Here is a 16,353-nt window from a genome sequence, read left to right as displayed (position 1 = left end):
AATGGCATAAGGTGTCACCCACTCCATGGCTTTCCCAGCCCCTCGAGATGAGGTTTGGGGCACCACCGTGGGAGAAGCAACGCACCTAACATGAGCCAGCAATGTGCCCAGGTGGCCAAGAAGGCCAATGGCGTCTTGGCTTGTATCAGAAACGGTGTGACCAGCAGGTCCAGGGAGGTTATTCTCCCTCTGTACTCGGCACTGGTGAGACCGCTCCTCGAATCCTGTGTTCAGTTCTGGGCCCCTCACCACAAGAAGGATGTTGAGGCTCTGGAGCGAGTCCAGAGAAGAGCAACAAAGCTGGTGAGGGGGCTGGAGAACAAGTCTTACAAGGAGTGGCTGAGGAAATTGGTTTTTTTTTGCCTGGAGAAGAGGAGGCTGAGGGGAGACCTCATTGCTCTCTACAACTACCTGAAAGGAGGTTGTGGAGAGGAGGGTGCTGGCCTCTTCTCCCAGGTGACAGGGGACAGGACAAGAGGGAAAGGCCTCAAGCTCCACCAGGGGAGATTCAGGCTGGACATCAGGAAAAAATTGGAGCCACCATCCCTGGAGGTGTTTAAAAGGCGGGTAGACGAGGTGCTCAGGGACACGGTTTAGTGGCAGATAGGAACGGTTGGACTCGATGATCCAAGGGGTCTTTTCCAACCTGGTGATTCTACGATTTTCTGATTTCCCCTCGGCAGGGGACCCTCCAGCCTCCACCCCGGGTCTCCGCACCGAAGACGGATTTGCTCGCAGCCGAGACAAGCGATGCTACAAGGCTCCTGCTGCCTCCTCCTCCTCCCCCTCAGCAGCCGCCGTGCGGGGCGGAGCCGCCGGTCCCAGCCCCCGCCCCGCTCCGGGAGCGGAGCTGCGGGCACGGGGACGCGGCGGTGTCACCTCCCTCCGCCGCTCCTTCGCTGTCCCCATCTCACCTCCCTCTGCCAGGGGACGCTGCTGGGGCACGGGTCCCCCCCACCTCCGCCTCCCTCGGGGCTCGGCGACCTGGAGGATTTCCCGGCGGCAGCAGGTAAAGGGTTGGACCGGGTGGGCTGGGAGGTGGCGTCCTGCATCCTCCTCGCCCGGGATGCGGGTACCGGCTGCTCCGGGGGTGCTGAGCCGTGAGAGGGTGCTGGGTGTGTGACAGATCTGACAGCTTTGACCCCCCCAAAAGGTGCTGGGTGCTCCAAAAAAGTGTTTCATAGAATCATAGAATAGTTTGCGTTGGAAGGGACCTTAAAGATCATCTAGTTCCAACCCCCCTGCCATGGGCAGAGACATCCCACTTGATTTCTTCCTCCCAAAGGTGTTTCCTTGCCCGAAAGGTGTTTCTTTGCCCTCTGTGCCCCCCAGAACGGTGTATCTTCCCTCCCCCTTCCCCTGTGCCTTAGCTGGATGGGAGCATCCCAAGCAAAGTTGGGAGATGAGGGGGGACCACCATGTGTTGGGGGTCATGGGTGGGCACCCACCTGGGGAGAAGTCCTAGAGTACCCCCTTGCTTCTGCAGGACACCCCTTCCCACCCTCCCCATTTCCCAGGGTGTGGATCCGGTCACCCCTTTTCTCCTTTAGGCCCTACTTGTTTTACAGGTAATGCTTCATTTTTATACACTGCTCTCAAAATAATGACATCTGCAGTGTCCTGTGTCCCCAGGGCTTTACACCAGGCTTGTCTGGTGCCATAAAATCTTGAGACAGCAAAGTCCCAGGAGAAATTTATTGCTGTGTGCCCACCACGGGCTGGAGGAGCACCCTGTGCCAATCCAGCATCTGAGCTCTCCTCCGAGGATGTGATAAGGATGTTCTGGATGGCTCTTTGGGACATCCCCCCAGAGCAAACCCCTGTGTTAAGGAGCCCAGATTTCTTGCCAGCACTGAGAAGAGAGGGTGGAAGAGGGTAGGTGTACGGGGCATTACTTTGTCTTGATGCTTGTCAAAGAAATTGCTCGGAAAGAGGTGTAGTTTATGAAAAAGAGGAGAAAAGAAATATCCCACTGCTGTTTTATTGAAGCTCTCTCCCAAGTCCTGCATATTCACTGCCTAGAAAACTGGGTGTTGAGGAGTTGCAGTCGAAATGTGAGCTTTCCTCTGGAAAAGGTCTGTTGTAGCAATTCCTAATGTTGAAGCTGTGAAATTTCACCCTGGCAAGATGGAAATGGGGATTCTTCAGCCAGAAAAAAGCTGGCTTTGTCAAACTCACCATGATTCGGATTTTCAGGGGTGCGTCTGTACAGTCACTATTAGTACTTGTAATCGTGCTGGCTTAAGAGTTATTCTGGGGATGGAAAGGGATTATGGATAGATGATCAAAATGGTCATGACTATGCTGTATGTGAAATTAAAAAAAAAAATTAATAATGGTTCTCTTTGCTGATTCTTTGTCCCTGTAGGAAGGAAAGGGGGTGCTTGCTTACTTAGCCTGTACAAGTTTTTCTCCATTAGAAATTTATGCCACATAGAGAACGTTAAACCCACCATGCCGTTTGGATGCTATCTTCTCCTTGGGCTGCTCCCAGGAAACTTAAACTGTTGCTTATTAGCGTGTAAAAGTTAGACTGGTCCTTATACTTAAAGAGCTTTTTTGGGGTTCGGAGCACGCAGGGATGCAGGATAAATGCCTTCAACCTTCTTTCCTTCTTATAAATTGCTAGCTTGCATTTGGCAGGTGTGGCTGGGGAAAAGCTGAAGTAAATGGATTTCCTGCCTTGCATTTTGTTTGGCATGTCTGTGTTCACCAGTCATCAGATTGCTATGGAAAGTGTTCCATTAATACATTATGCAGCCTTTATCCACCTGAGCAGTGATGCATCCTGAACCATTAAAGCTTGCTGTTTTAACATATTTTCTTCAAATAAGACTTGAAGCATCTTCATGCTGATATCCCAGCAATATTTAACAGCAGAATATTTCTCTGTGATTTAGAAGGTACTTCTTCAGTGGCTAATATAAGCTCTGCTTTGAGGCAGAGTTAATTTTAGAGTGGGCGTCTCTGTCAAGCTGTACTTTTTCTATTAAATAAGAATGTTCTGCACGTTACGCTTTTTCCTGCGATGGATTCTGTACTTGAAGGCGAAGCATGACTGATTTTTGCCTTGTACATTGACAATAAGCAACACAAAGAAAATGAGTTCTGGTTGAATCAATTGACTTGGTGTACAGTTGTAGGTTGAGAAACTGCTGGCATAGAATTAATGATAAAATGTTTAGTTTTTGCAAGGCAACAAATTTCTTTTATGAACCAGGGAGATTATAATGAGATACTGAACCAGCTGCAAGGGTAAGGGACTATTTGTTGCACTGCTATCCATAAATTGCCATGCATATTTGACCTCAAGTAACTGCATTAAAGTTGCCATAGCATTTCACACTGCTCGATGTCAAAACCGGTATATTTAGGATTTTGTTATTTCATTTTTTAATACAGATAATTAAGTAACTCACAGTTGCAGCTGGTGTTACAGGTTGAGGTCAAGATGCTGATAAGCAGAAGGCTCATTCACTCTGTTGTTTGCTTAGAGGTAATTTGATGTTCACAGGTGGTGGAAGTTAGTTCTAGGTCCCCTTTTGACAGACATACCTGCAGGGTATATTGTCCTTAAACGTGCTTTATCAGTCTGCCTGAGATTGATGATAAAAGGATATAGTAGCATCTTTGAAACACTCGTGGCATTGTGGCTGTACAATAAACAGCTTGTGCGTGAAGGTGTGGTTATTGCTAACATTAAGGAAGTTGGGGTTGGACGTGGATGGGCATTTAGGGTTGCTCCTGAGAGCACCTTTCCTACAAACATGGGATGTAGAAACATGCTTTTCAGGGAGGTTGCGATGCAGGTTTGAAACTCCCTTTTCTGGAGAAAATGCATCCAAGAGGCTCTGTGCTCCTGCCCCAACGCCCCTTAATGAGATACTTTGCACCTTCTTGCTGCTGTTGAGATGACATGAGGGGTTCCACCTGGCAGCCACTTGGTTGTGGCCGTAAAGAGGCTTCGTTAGGCTGCAGCAGCTGATAATTATGCTTTAAGGAGACTGAATGGTAGGAGAAGAGGTGACTAGTAGTTCACCCTTGTGCGGGAAAAATAACAAGCGTTGTTGGTGTGAGGATGTGGTAGCTGCTTTGGGCTTTGCTGGCACTAGCTGCGGTTGTTGTGGGGTGAGTACTGTCTCTTGGCTTTTCCCACTGCAGTAGGGTGTTTGCCTCTTAGAATCACTGTACTGAGCTGGGCTTGAAGCTGAGCGGCTCGTTCTGCTCAGGAGAGGGCAGTGTCACACAAACGAGCTGCTGCTTTGACCACCTAAAATACCGTGGTGATGACAACCTTTGCTCATCCAGGGATGCAGGGGTGTTTTGCAGGGGTCCAGTATCCGCTCTGCATGTGGGACCAAGGCACGTCTTCTCCCCCACGCAAAATATTCCCCTTCTAGCTCTACTCTCTGCTGCCTTTCTGTGACAATGAATACACTGCTGGTGTTTAATAAACCTTTGTAGGAGTATTCTAAGCATGATGCTGGGAAAGGGGATTTAAAAGGTTGTTTATAGCAGTTGCTTTTGCCTGCCAGCCCTTCTATAAACAATGATTAGATACAGCTACTTTAATTCATGTCTTGAGTTAAAAATAAATAAATAAATAAAGCTGCATGCTGGTGTTTGTCCTCTTTAGCTAACCACTGTTCTCCCGGCTTCCTGCAAAATTACCCACAGATACTGGTGGGACAACTGCCTGAATACTTGGTTAAATAGCTTGTTATTACTCAATAAATTGAAAAAGGCTTATTTTTATATGTAATTAAATATTTGTATAAGGTTTCTGCCAAGGAGTGGTTTCAAGGTACAGTGTGTTCCCCTGAAGGGTATTCAAACAAGGATCTTCTTGGGTGGCAATTAAAAATTTTTCTGTGCTTATGCATATCTTGATGCATCGTGTATTTTCACATACTGAATCCATTACACGTTGTGATTGAGCTCTGTCTCTTTTGCCCGCTTGGTCTTTGGGCAGGATGAGCTTTATGAAAAAGGTTTTTTGTGAATACTTTTTTGGCTGATTTTTTTTTTTGTGGGGCTCCAGGTATTGCTGAAGTGGGCTGTTTGTCTTTTTTGTTTTGTTTTGTTGTTGTTTTTCACTGAATGAAGGTGGGATGAGGGCAGGAGGGAGGCAGAGAGCACGGTGTCTGGAGGTGATGAACAAATCTGGGCACCAGCTCCATTGCAGGCCTCCCACATCTGTGCCGACTCCTCCTGGCAGCTAATCTCCTCCTTGGACATAGTTCATACTGGTTTTAATGTAATTTCTTAGTCATGACAAACTTGAACCCTCCTTCTGTCTAACCACCATGTCCTCTGTGTTTACCAGCTGCTTAGGAGCTGGGCTTTCTGTAAGACTTTGCCTGGTGCTTGAGGGGGGCTGCTGGAGGACTAAGAGGTGATGGACTGTAAATTTATGCTATTCTTGTCTGGGTATGCTCAAAAGGATCTGTTTCACTTTCAAATTTGCTGTGTGGCACTGTGCTAAAGCAGCTTTTATCTTGCATTTTTCCCCTTAAAGCAAGCTTGCCTTAAATTTTTAATTTAAATATTTTTTTTTGGAATCCTGCCATATCTTTTAAAACTTTTACAACTCTGCTGTGACTTATGCAATCCCTTTAGAATTGTCTGGTCCTTGTGTTTTGCTTCCCTTCTTCCTCCTCTCACTCCCTCCTTGGTGAGCTGAAATGAAACTACTCCCTCCCTCAGCCTGAGGTTTAATTCACAGTGCAGAAATATTCTGGTTGTCTGCCTCTTCCAGCCACACTGAGTTTCAGGCTTACAGGTTGCTCAGGGAAAGCATCTTGCATCTGACTTAAATAGCACAAGGTGAAGACCAGATGTTCCTTTAATAGGTGTTTTGAGTGTAGCGTTTAAAAAAGTGTAATGGACTGGCTGTACCCTTCAACATCCAAGTGTTCTGAGCTACACTAATAGATTGTATCTTGGGCCACTTACCTCATATTGATGAATCTCTTGAATTGACATTCGCCTAATCATAAATCAAATTGCCTGAGTCTAAAATCAAGTCAATGGTCTGTTTGCCTGCTGCAGAATTGCAGCAAAACAAATAAATAATATTGAAGTTTCAGACTTGGAGATGGCTACAGTGCTGTGGCTAGTGGTTGGGGACGGGTACCTGGAGGCGTGTGATACGATTGTTGGGAAGCAGACCTTATCCTGGACCAGCTCACTTAAGATCTTAGAGAGGATTTGAAGCTCCTGTCTAGGCTTTCTGTCCTGCTGAATTTCCTAGAGCTTTGCCACCAGGGCAGAAATTTGGTATTTAGGGGCAGTCTTCGGCCTTCCAGGGTGTCTCTTGCGTGTGACTGTAGAACTGAAGCCTGTGTGCTAACTGCACAGCTCTTTTCTCTGAGCTTTTTTTCCGAGCCAAACCTCAGAGAATGGTGGTAAAGCTGGTATATATTCAGTCATGCCTTAAGTCCTCTGCCGTGCACTGTGTGTTTCCATCATGTGCCAAGGAGCAAGGTGGGGCTGGGGGCTTCCCAGGTCATGTAACTAGAGGTGCTGCTGATGCCCAAACTCTGGCTCTGTGGTGGCTAAAGAGGATTTAGACTTGTTTACTGGTGAGGTCACTGATATTTGCGTGGATTTTTGTGTGTGTGTGTGTTTGGTTTTGGGGTTTGGTGTTGTTTTTTTTTCTGCTAAGAGGTAACAAATGCTTTCCTTGGGATTAAAGTATTTCCTGCATGCCTCAGCTATTGATGTAGGAAGGAGTCATCCAACCTTTTGACCTTCCTTTGGAGAAGGTAAAAGTGTATGTTCAAAACCAGTGTTGGTCTCCTACTCAACTACTTTCTTGCATGAAGAAGCCCCACAAAGAAGTTTCTTGAGGCTGTCAAGTAGGTGATGTTTTGTAGGCAGTTGCCTGATACAGCAGTGATTATATTTGTAGGTATTGTGGGAATTTTGGTGTCAATCTACCTACTAATTATTCATGCATCTTGTCAATGAGACCTTAAACTGTCAGTCAAACCAGTTGTAGTTTGAAATACAGCAAATGGGCTGTATTTGTCCTGATCTGGGTGTCCAGCCAGATATCCATCTGTGTGATTTGCTCTATTTCTTTCACTGTTTTTCCATCTGTGGCCATGAGCTGGCTGTTTGAGCTTAGAGATCTGCACAGTAATAATGGCTGAGTAGTTCTTGTAATGTGTGGATGGTTTTGGGCTTGTTAGGAGCCCTGGAATTCATCAAGCCAAGAGGTAGTGAGAGACCTATGGCTTGTCAAAATGTTTATTTTTAGATGCATTCTTGTTCACGTGCAAATTATGTTTATCATAAAGGATTGCTGTGCACGTATGACACTGAACTTGTAAGCCCTGCTTTTCAACTTCTACATAGATGTCAAAATGCCTGCCAAAAAAAATATATATTCCTGCCTCATTTTTCTCTATTCTCACAAGCTGCGTCCTGTGAGCTGCTGAACCACTTGCAACTGCTTGCTATGTTGCATTTGACGCTCTGTAAATACATAGTGGTGGGTTGCTCTTATTTTAGGACTGGTTTTTCACCCTGCTTGGGCTTTGGCATTAGCTTCAAAAGTTGCTGGTGTCTGACAGCTGGCAACCTTCTCACAATTGTGCTTAGCTTCTGCTCCTGCCTGAAACCTGAAGGCAGAATCTGTGTGAAAAATGAAGCAGCTAAACTCATATTTAGCTCTGAGTTAATCACTGAAATGCAGAGTGCTTGCAGTCCTCATTAAAAGCCTAATTTAAAGTACAAGGTTGACAGCTTGGCTGGAGATACTTTCCCTTATCGTAAGTGTTTCCTAATCCGTCTCCTTTGCGTAAGAGTGGTTTTTTTTTTCCTTTGCATCTCCAGGCACTTGCTCTTGGAGAGCTATATGTTAAAGGAATGCGGTGTACTTGTGGGTAAGACAGCTGTATATGTTAAAATGTTAATGTGATGGGAGTAAGCGTGCTCTGGTATCTCTTATGCTGTCAGGCAAGCTTTTGTGCCTCACAAGGTCACGCTGCTGCCGAAATGCATGTTCCAGAAACACAAACTGTGCAGGTTCTCGTTATACTGTTTGGCTTTGTAAAGAAAGATAAAGCTGCTTGTGGGATCATAGCAATAGAGCTGCCGTCCCTGAAAACATGGGCGGGATTGTTGTGCCCGAAGGCTGGCATCGGAGGAAGCATCTTTCCTTGTGTTTGTACCCAGGCAAGTATCAGCCCAGCAATGTGCTGTGGTTTTGGCTTTGGCCCTAAGCTCTTACGGGGGTATGAGGAGCTAAAAACTTTCTCTGTGGTTTGCTAGCCCTCTGGAGCTGGAAGGGAGACTGGATGCAAGGAAGTCATTGCCTCTGGTACAAATCATTCCCAAGAGACACCTCTGAGGAGTCTGAGCATCTCTCCTGCTGTTTCAGGAGCTGTGATGGAGGCAAGGACCTGTTCAGGACCGTAGATATTGTCAATGGGGCCAACACATAACTTGGGAGCCTCCGACAAAAAAGGATAGTCCACCCTTGCAGTTGGTGACTAGGATTTAGTGTTTATGAAGCTTTTTTTTTTCTGTATAAATTAAGGCAAAAGTCCTTAACTAAAGCAATCTGGAAGCTGTGAGCATTTTCTGAAGTGAGATGGACTTATCTGGTAACACAGCTCCATTGACTCGTGTAGCGTGGAAAATTGCTTCCCCTGTTGTAGGGTGAGGGTGGTGGGGAGAAGGTGGGTAGTGCCAGCGAGGTGAAGGTAACCAGTGGAGGAAACCTGGGTGCAATGCTGTCCTTGTTGTACCACAGAGCCCTGTGAAGCCATCATGCCTTCTGATTCCTGCAGCATTTAGGGACATGCTTGGTACTTGCTTGCAGGATGGCAGAGGTCAATATCTTTTGCTGGGCAGTGAAGAATACCACAAAGAAGCTGTTGAATGGTCTTGTTTTAAGGCATGAAAAACATGGCAGGAGTTCAGCGGCCACCTGTCATGGTTCAGTGGGTATTGGTGACTGACTCTACGTGGACTAATGAAGTGGTCAGGAGATACCAGCAAAGGGTAGAGCACCTCACCAACAACTGGGGGAAGTGGGAGCTCTTTACTGTATGTTTTGTCTTTCCAGGAGAGATTAAAATACATGGCCTCTAGCTAGGAGCTGTTAGAGCTCTTGGGGCAATACGCCTACCCAGATCAAATCTGAACATACCTATTTGTCTCCCCAAAAAGAAAAGCACGGGTTGCAAGCTGTTAATCTTGAACACAAGGTCATTTTGTCCTATTTTGGAGTTTCCAGTCTTCAAAACCTGCTCTGTTGTGCTGCTCCAGCACTGGGTCTGTAATGTAATTCCAGCTCCACCAAAAGCTGCTGCAGATTGGAAATGCTCTTTGTTAGGGGTCACCTCCATGGAGGTGTTGCAAGCAGCTTGCCTGCTGCAGTCCATCTGGCAGGCTGGGGAGGCTGTGGTGCATGCTGATCTCAAACCATGCTTGGCTGAATACTGACAGCCTGGGAAGCCTTAATCATGCGGGTGGCCTGCGCCCGTGTCACCTGGAGTGGGGTCATAAATACCTCATCTGGTTAGTGTGAGGATCCCTTGTGGCTTTTATCTTACTGATGTAGTAAATGTCACTGTTTACAGTGGGAATATGATAAGTTGGCAGGAATGAAGCCTGTGAGTCTATTGTGAAGTTGTAACCTGATGTTCAGACTTTCTTAGAGATGTCTGCAGTGAACAGTTATGGATCCACTTCTAAGAGCAGAAGCAGCTTAATATTTCTATAAGTTTTGACTTATAATGTTGAAACCCTTCTATCATAAGAGTCATTAAATTCAAGCTTCTGGGGTAGTAGTCTAGTTGTATTGAGTGCATGAGACCATCATTTATAGCCTCTTGGCTTATTTCCCCCAGCTCAGGGAAATTATTGGCTTTTCCCTTATTTCCCTGAACTTTGCAGCTAAGCTGGAGGTCTGGAATCCACTCTGCTTCTCTCCTTGAGCAGTTTGTGGGCTGAATGTTGGGCTGTCCTTTCTAGGAGCTGTGGAGCCTTTGAGGGATATGTGGGGTGAGGAGCAGGGAGCCCTTGAGGTCATGAGCTTGGGTAAATGGAGTCAAAAGACAATGTGTCCACTTGTATTTCTGCACCTTCCTTTCCTGGGCATTACATGCTTCTCTCTATCTCTGTTGATATTTGCAATAGTGATAAGAAAGGTTCTATTACAAGTGTGTTCTGCAGCAGATAAAACTTACTGTGCGCAAGAGCTGTTCCAGCTGAGTGCTTATCAGTGCTGTTAAAACTTTAACGATCGGTAAGGCTTGGCAGATGTGAGTGTTTCAGACCCTTTAGCAGCATCCAACAAGGAATTGTACTGGAAGTGCTGCTGCTCCGTAAGTCCCTCTGAAAGCAATTTTTTTTTTTTTTTTTATGAAGCGGATAGTTTGGGGAATGAAGCTCATAATCTGGTCCAGCATGCATCTTAAATGGAGCTGGCTGGTTCCTGTGCTGTATGTTTGTGCATGTAACGAGCTGGCTGATGCTGAATGAAGGTAGTAGCTGGTCTCAATGTGGACTGAATTAAACTCATGGATGCACCTTCTTGCATCTCACCAAGCAGCTCTTTGCTTGGAGAAAAAACCCGTTGTGTTTTTGTGCAGCTGTTGAACACTAATGCAGAGAGGGCAGTTTTCCCAAGTTGGCTTGATGCCTTTTCAGGGCACTGACCTCTGCAAAGGTAGGGGAAACATGGGTTGAAGCTGGTAAAGTGTACAGTGGTGTAGACCTGGGCCAGGAATCACCTGGCTTCACCTTAATTTGGAAGTGCAGAATTCTGAGGAGCTCCCCTGTGTTACCTGAACACAGCAAGATGAATGGAGAGGCTGCTGCAGTCTGACTGTGGGTGTGCCTTGTCCTCCTCAAATGTGGACAGCTGAGTCCATGCTTACCCATACTTATCCATCCTCTTGGGATCTGCAGCTTGGAGCCTTGTTTAGTAGGTAGGTACCCACAGCTTCTCTCCACAAATGTGAATAGGGTTTATTTTCTTCTGCTTAACTCCTTTAAGAGGGAGACACGGTGATGCCTGCTTTTCAAGAAAGTGGTGTGATTAGATCAACTGCTTAGAAATTTCCTTTTCCAGGCTCTGCAAAAAGTCATTGCCCTAGAGGGATGGAGTCTGAAGGTTGAAACTGAACAGCCAAAATCAAGTCAAGGACCTGAACAGGGAATTTGTTTCTTTGACTACTCCTACTAGGAAGTGGAGCCAGGATGGGAAATTACTTTGCTTGTTTGTTTTCCTATTGTTTTTCAGGGCTACTGAAATGTACTGCTACAAATGTACAGAAAGTCATGGGAAAGGAGAGTCAAACCTGAGGTTCACCAGCTGTTTGCCATGGCAGGCAGGTCCCTCTAGGTTGCTGCCCACTTGCATGGAGTGTCCCTTTTGTTGTGAACACAGGACAAATCAGTCCTGTGTGTTAGGCTGTCCTGCTCTTGAAGGCTTTATTTTTCTCCCAGTTTCGGCATAGATTTATTTCCTTTTCTGTTGTACTGATGTGCTGGGCAGAGTTCTCCAAAATGGCATGAATAAGGCTGGTTTGAACCAACTGGTGGCATGTCAGGAGATGGAGAAGGAAGGGAGCTGGGGTTTGGCAAGAGTGATGCTTGTTATTCTGTGAAAGCAGAAATATGCCTGCCCTCTGCAAAGCTGTGCTCCAGAGTTTTGGCTGGCTGAGCCAGGGTTAGTTAGAGGAACATAAGCCCTGGCTGTGCTGCAGGTAGTCTGAACTGCTGAAAGGGAAGGCTTTTGGCAAAAGTGGGAGCAAACACTCGTTGCTGTTACATGCTGCTGCACACAAGGTCAGTGCGACCGGCTGGTTCCCAAACTGAGCTGCCACGTTCACTTTTTCAGCAAACATTTGCCACTGCTCAGCTGTGTAACCAGCTAATGGGATTAAACTCGACATCTAATGTTTTGAGCTCTGCTTTGTGATAGCAACCTAATCCAAAAAAGCCAGAGTTAAAATAAGTGGAAATGTGAGTTCCTGGGGCTATCCAATTCTAGTACCTCAGGTAGCAAAGCCATCTGATTTCTACCAGAATTGATACACTAATCGTTATATTTGAATTGACTCAAAATGTTGTAAAGCTCGGGAGAAAGAACATCTGTTGGTACTTACTGTAGCTCAAATACCTTATGCTTAGGGCAGTGTCCCCTGTGAAATTTCTCTTGCTTAAATGCCACAGTCAGAAAACACAAACCAGAATTTTGTGTCGAGGGAAGGTGATTGCAGTGATTTCAAATCCTCTTTGCCTGGAGAACTAACCGGATCCCTGACCCACTTCATATGTTTTAGAAGTTTTCTGCTTCTAAGTTGGAAGTGAAATGCAGCTGTGGTGGAACCTGGAGTTAGATCTAAGAGAAAGATAAAGCTAAGTGAGTGGTGGTAGGAGGAGGCAGCAAGCATGTCTTAAATTGTTCTGTGTATACTATCTCACTTCTAGCCTTTTGGTCTCTGGAATCAAATCTGGACCTCAGTCCAATTTATTTGCTCACGTGGCTTTTTTTCCCAAACCCCTTATTAGGGTCCGTAAGGTAACTAGAGTCTCCTGGAGTCCCAGGAAGAGCATCTGGTGGAGAGGGAAGTTCTTGTCTGAATGTTGCTGTTTCATGGGAGCACCCTGATGCTTGATCACAAAGCTGGACTTGACGTCCTTCTTGTACATGTCTCAGCTCAGCCAATGTCTTCTGTTGGCTGCTTTTGCCCATGTGCCCTAAAACTTATTGTTGTGTTCCAGTATTGCCTGTAGCTAATAAAATGTTCTGCTCCCAATTTGGCCATTTTTGATGATAGATCTCATATGTTTGATTCCAAAAGACTGAATTCTTTGGGAAGAAAAGGTACGAGATAAATATTACTGACGACACTTGTGGCTGCCAGTTCTACTAAGCCAGCTCTTGGACAAAGGTGTGAGTAAAACCCTGTTATGTTTCATGCACCATCAGGTTTAATGTTTGCTGGATGTCAGAGCTGTTGAGAAAAAGCATTCGGCTGGGGCAGTGTAGTTGGTATTAAAAAAAGTATAGCTGCAAGCAGCTGAGCTTTAAAATAAATTGTGCTGGGGCTCTCTGAGTGAATATATAGGAACTGCTGAGCTGTCTGGATTCCCACCAGGGCTCATAACTAGGTGGGAGATTTGGAGATTTGGGCATTTGGGAAGGCAGAAGCTACCTGCCTGTGGCAAAAGTCTCGTGTCCCAGTAGTAATAAGTCTTCTCCTTGCTACAGAATCATAGAATAGTTAGGGTTGGAAGGGACCTTAAAGATCATCTACTTCCAACCCCATCTCACCTTGGCAACTTGTTCCAGTGTCCCTCTCCAGCTTTGTTGTAGGCACCTTTCAGGTACTGTAGAAAAGCAGGTAGATATGTAGACTTTTCCTTCCTTGGAGTATATTCTCATGAATCCAAATTCTTTGGGTGCTGATCTTTGGCTAACTGTGCTTTTGACAAAACTGCTTTGCAGACAAGTCTGATGGTGTCAAAAATGAATGGTTTCATGCGAGGAATCGGGTGTTTGCTTTCCAGTACACTTAAAACCAGGTCTGGACATACCTGTGATGGGAAAAATGCCAGGAAGACAAGATGTGAGCTGCCTCTTTCTCAGAGTTTTCCCTTTTGAGAAGTAAAAATATGTCCTCAGTTGAAGACTGGTGTTAGTAGCTTGTATAAACTGTTTGCAGGATCTGTGTTATGACAGGAGTATTTGTTCAGCACTCTCCTACAGTCACCCAGTGAAGTGATGCAAACAAACTGTCAAGCGATTGTATGTCAAGGCGAGAGAAGTTTGTTCTTGGGAAGCACCTCTTCTTAGGGCAGCTGCTCAACCTCTTCCTGCTGTGACACTGTTAGTCTGAGCTACCAAACTCGACTTTTCAGGTGCCTGCTCCAACAAGTGGAAATACAGCTTCAGTGACATGTTCTGTGTTAATTTTTAGCGGGTTGACTGGAGAGAGGGTGACATCCCTTCCAACAGAGCAGAGCTCCAGCTCACTGTTGACAGCACTTCAGATGGACCATGGGTGCCTTTTTGGGTGAAGATAAATGCCCACCTCAATCATGCAGCATCCTGTTTTCTCTCTGGCAGGGAATGAGATGCCTAAACCAATTCTATCTGAGTATCTCTACCACTGAGCTTGTGATGAAGCTGGGTTTCAAAGTCTTGTCCTGCAATCACTGCTCCCAAAAGCTTTGTGTATGCTGCAGCTATGCTTTTCTCTTGCAGTGAACAAAAAACATCCACCAGGAGCTGCCATAAGGAATTTGAAGGTTGAGCAACCTGGCAGAAGCTGCTGGGTGGCCTCTGTTGGGGGGAGGTTTGTCTCTGGCGATGGCCTTGAATGGATAGTGTGCGCAACAGCTGCATGAAGGTGGTGAGACGTGCTTGAAGGGTGGGATTTTTGGAAGATGTTGCAGGCTGAGATGTGAGAGAGGGTCTGGAAAATGCTATGTATGAGACTTTGCATGGTTTCTACTTTTTAGTGTATAGTTTTTGCTCTGTTACAATAATAATCTCAGTGTAATGCTACTGTTTTCACCTGAGCAGCAAACAGGTCCTCTGGAGAGCCGTGGGCACTAGAAATGGAGTATGTGAGGTGGGATGGGGTAAGAAAAGGGATTCTGCAATGGTTTTCCTCCTTTTCCTTTTCTTTCTACCGAGTTTCCTCCAGTGCAATAGCCAAATGATGAAAACACAATTTGTGACCCCCCACCCCTTCAGTAGTGAATGGTAATTAGATCCCGTAAATGGTAACTAGATCCCGTAAATACTTTGTCTTTGAACACAACCTACCAAAAATAGCTGGGAGCTTGGGGTGGGGGGGGTGGGGGGGGGAGGGATGGGGAGTGGCACTTGGCAAAGGACTCTGCTCACTTTATCCTGAGCATGCCAGCAGGCTGAGTTCACAGAGCATCCTTGGAGCCAGCGGGGTGTGAAGGTGGTAATGGGAAATCTTTCTACTGCTGTGGCAGTGACACAGAGACAGTTTCCTCACCTTGTAGGATGGTCTTCAGTAGAGTGTTTTGCAGCTAGAAACCATTACCTGAGCATTGCTGCTTTGCATCCACATGGCTGAGTATGTTTTATTACCCGAAGATTGTACTGAGACCATAACGCAGGTCTCAAATCTAGGCAGCTCCCTGCAAAAGCAGATTGTAATGATTTAGGTGTGTATCCTGGTAACCATGGATCAGCTGGGTGGAAGCAAAATCCCATTCTTATGGGTCTGATTACAGAACTGTGAGCTATCTTTAGCTGCTTTTTGCCAAGAGGCGTTCGCACATGGCACAGTAGTGTCTGACAGCTGAACCTGTCTATGCTGCACTCCCACCAGCCTGGTTTAGAGAGATTCCGTGGGTTGCTCTGTAAATAATTTGGGAGAGGGGCAGTAGGGAATGTGTTGGCTCCTTGCTTTCAATATGGAAATGGCACTTCCCATGTGGGGGTGGTAATAAATGGGAATGTCACTGGAGCTGATGAGTATGGGAGGTCTGCTTAGCCCTGGAGGCTCAGCTTTCACCTGGTGTTCTTAGACTGATCTTAAGGTTGATGTTAAGCTTTAAAGCTAAGCTTTCATGGTGCTTATTCACATGAAAGAACTTCTCCACTGGAGGTGGGAACAGCATGGGGGTTGCTTCAGATGGTATGATTTAGTTTCTCCAAATTTTGTTGGCAAAAGGATGGTTTTCAGACTAAACATGGGTATTTTTAGGACAGCTCATGAACTGTTAGGGGATAAACCACAGAATAAGGTGAAAACTGATGTAATTGGGAGAATTTGAAGCTGCTCTGTACGCCTACCCTAACCAAAGTGAGGGGGCTGAAGAACAACAAGTCTTACGAGGAGCAGCTGAGAGAGCTGGGGTTGTTTAGCCTGGAGGAGGCTGAGGGGAGACCTTATTGATCTCTACAACTACCTGAAAGGAGGTTGTGGAGAGCAGGGAGCTGGCTTCTCTCCCAAGTGACAGGGGACAGGACTTCCCGCTGGATCAGGCTGCCCAAATCCCCATCCAGCCTGGCCTTGAACATCTACAGGGATGGGGTATCCACAGCTTCCCTGGGCAACCTGTGCCAGTGCCTCGCCACTCCCATTGTGAAGAAATTCCTCCTTATGTCTAGTCTAAATCTGCCCCTCCCCAGTTTATACCCGTTGCCCCTTATCCTATCACTACAAGCCTTTATAAACAGTTCCTCCCCAGCTTTCACGTAGGCTCCTTTAAGGTATTGAAAGGTTGCTATAACATCGCCTCGGATCCTTCTCTTCTCCTTGCTGAACAACCCGAGCTCTTTCATCCTGTCCTCTTATGGGAGGAGCTCCATAGGAACATACGATGTTGATGATG

The 16,353-nt window shown here is 46.1% G+C and overlaps 1 protein-coding gene across 3 annotated transcripts in view; it reads left to right on the top strand.

Moving 5' to 3' along the window:
- The first annotated feature begins 825 nt into the window (after positions 1-825).
- Positions 826-16,353, top strand: part of GDPD5 (glycerophosphodiester phosphodiesterase domain containing 5) — a 168,669-nt gene continuing 153,141 nt past the window's right edge. Inside the window, exon 1 of one of the 3 annotated variants that reach the window (XM_069883342.1) lies at positions 826-1,009. The gene's annotated coding sequence lies outside the window, so the exon portion shown is untranslated. Of the gene's footprint in view, positions 1,010-10,216; positions 10,344-16,353 lie in introns of those variants that run through there. The other 2 variants (XM_069883345.1, XM_069883343.1) reach the window with 2 other exon arrangements.

This window comes from Phaenicophaeus curvirostris, chromosome 1 (assembly GCF_032191515.1).
Source record: "Phaenicophaeus curvirostris isolate KB17595 chromosome 1, BPBGC_Pcur_1.0, whole genome shotgun sequence".
NCBI lineage: Eukaryota > Metazoa > Chordata > Aves > Cuculiformes > Cuculidae > Phaenicophaeus > Phaenicophaeus curvirostris.
The sequence above is the reverse complement of the archived record's forward strand: the minus strand, read 5'-3'. Positions and strand labels throughout refer to the sequence as shown.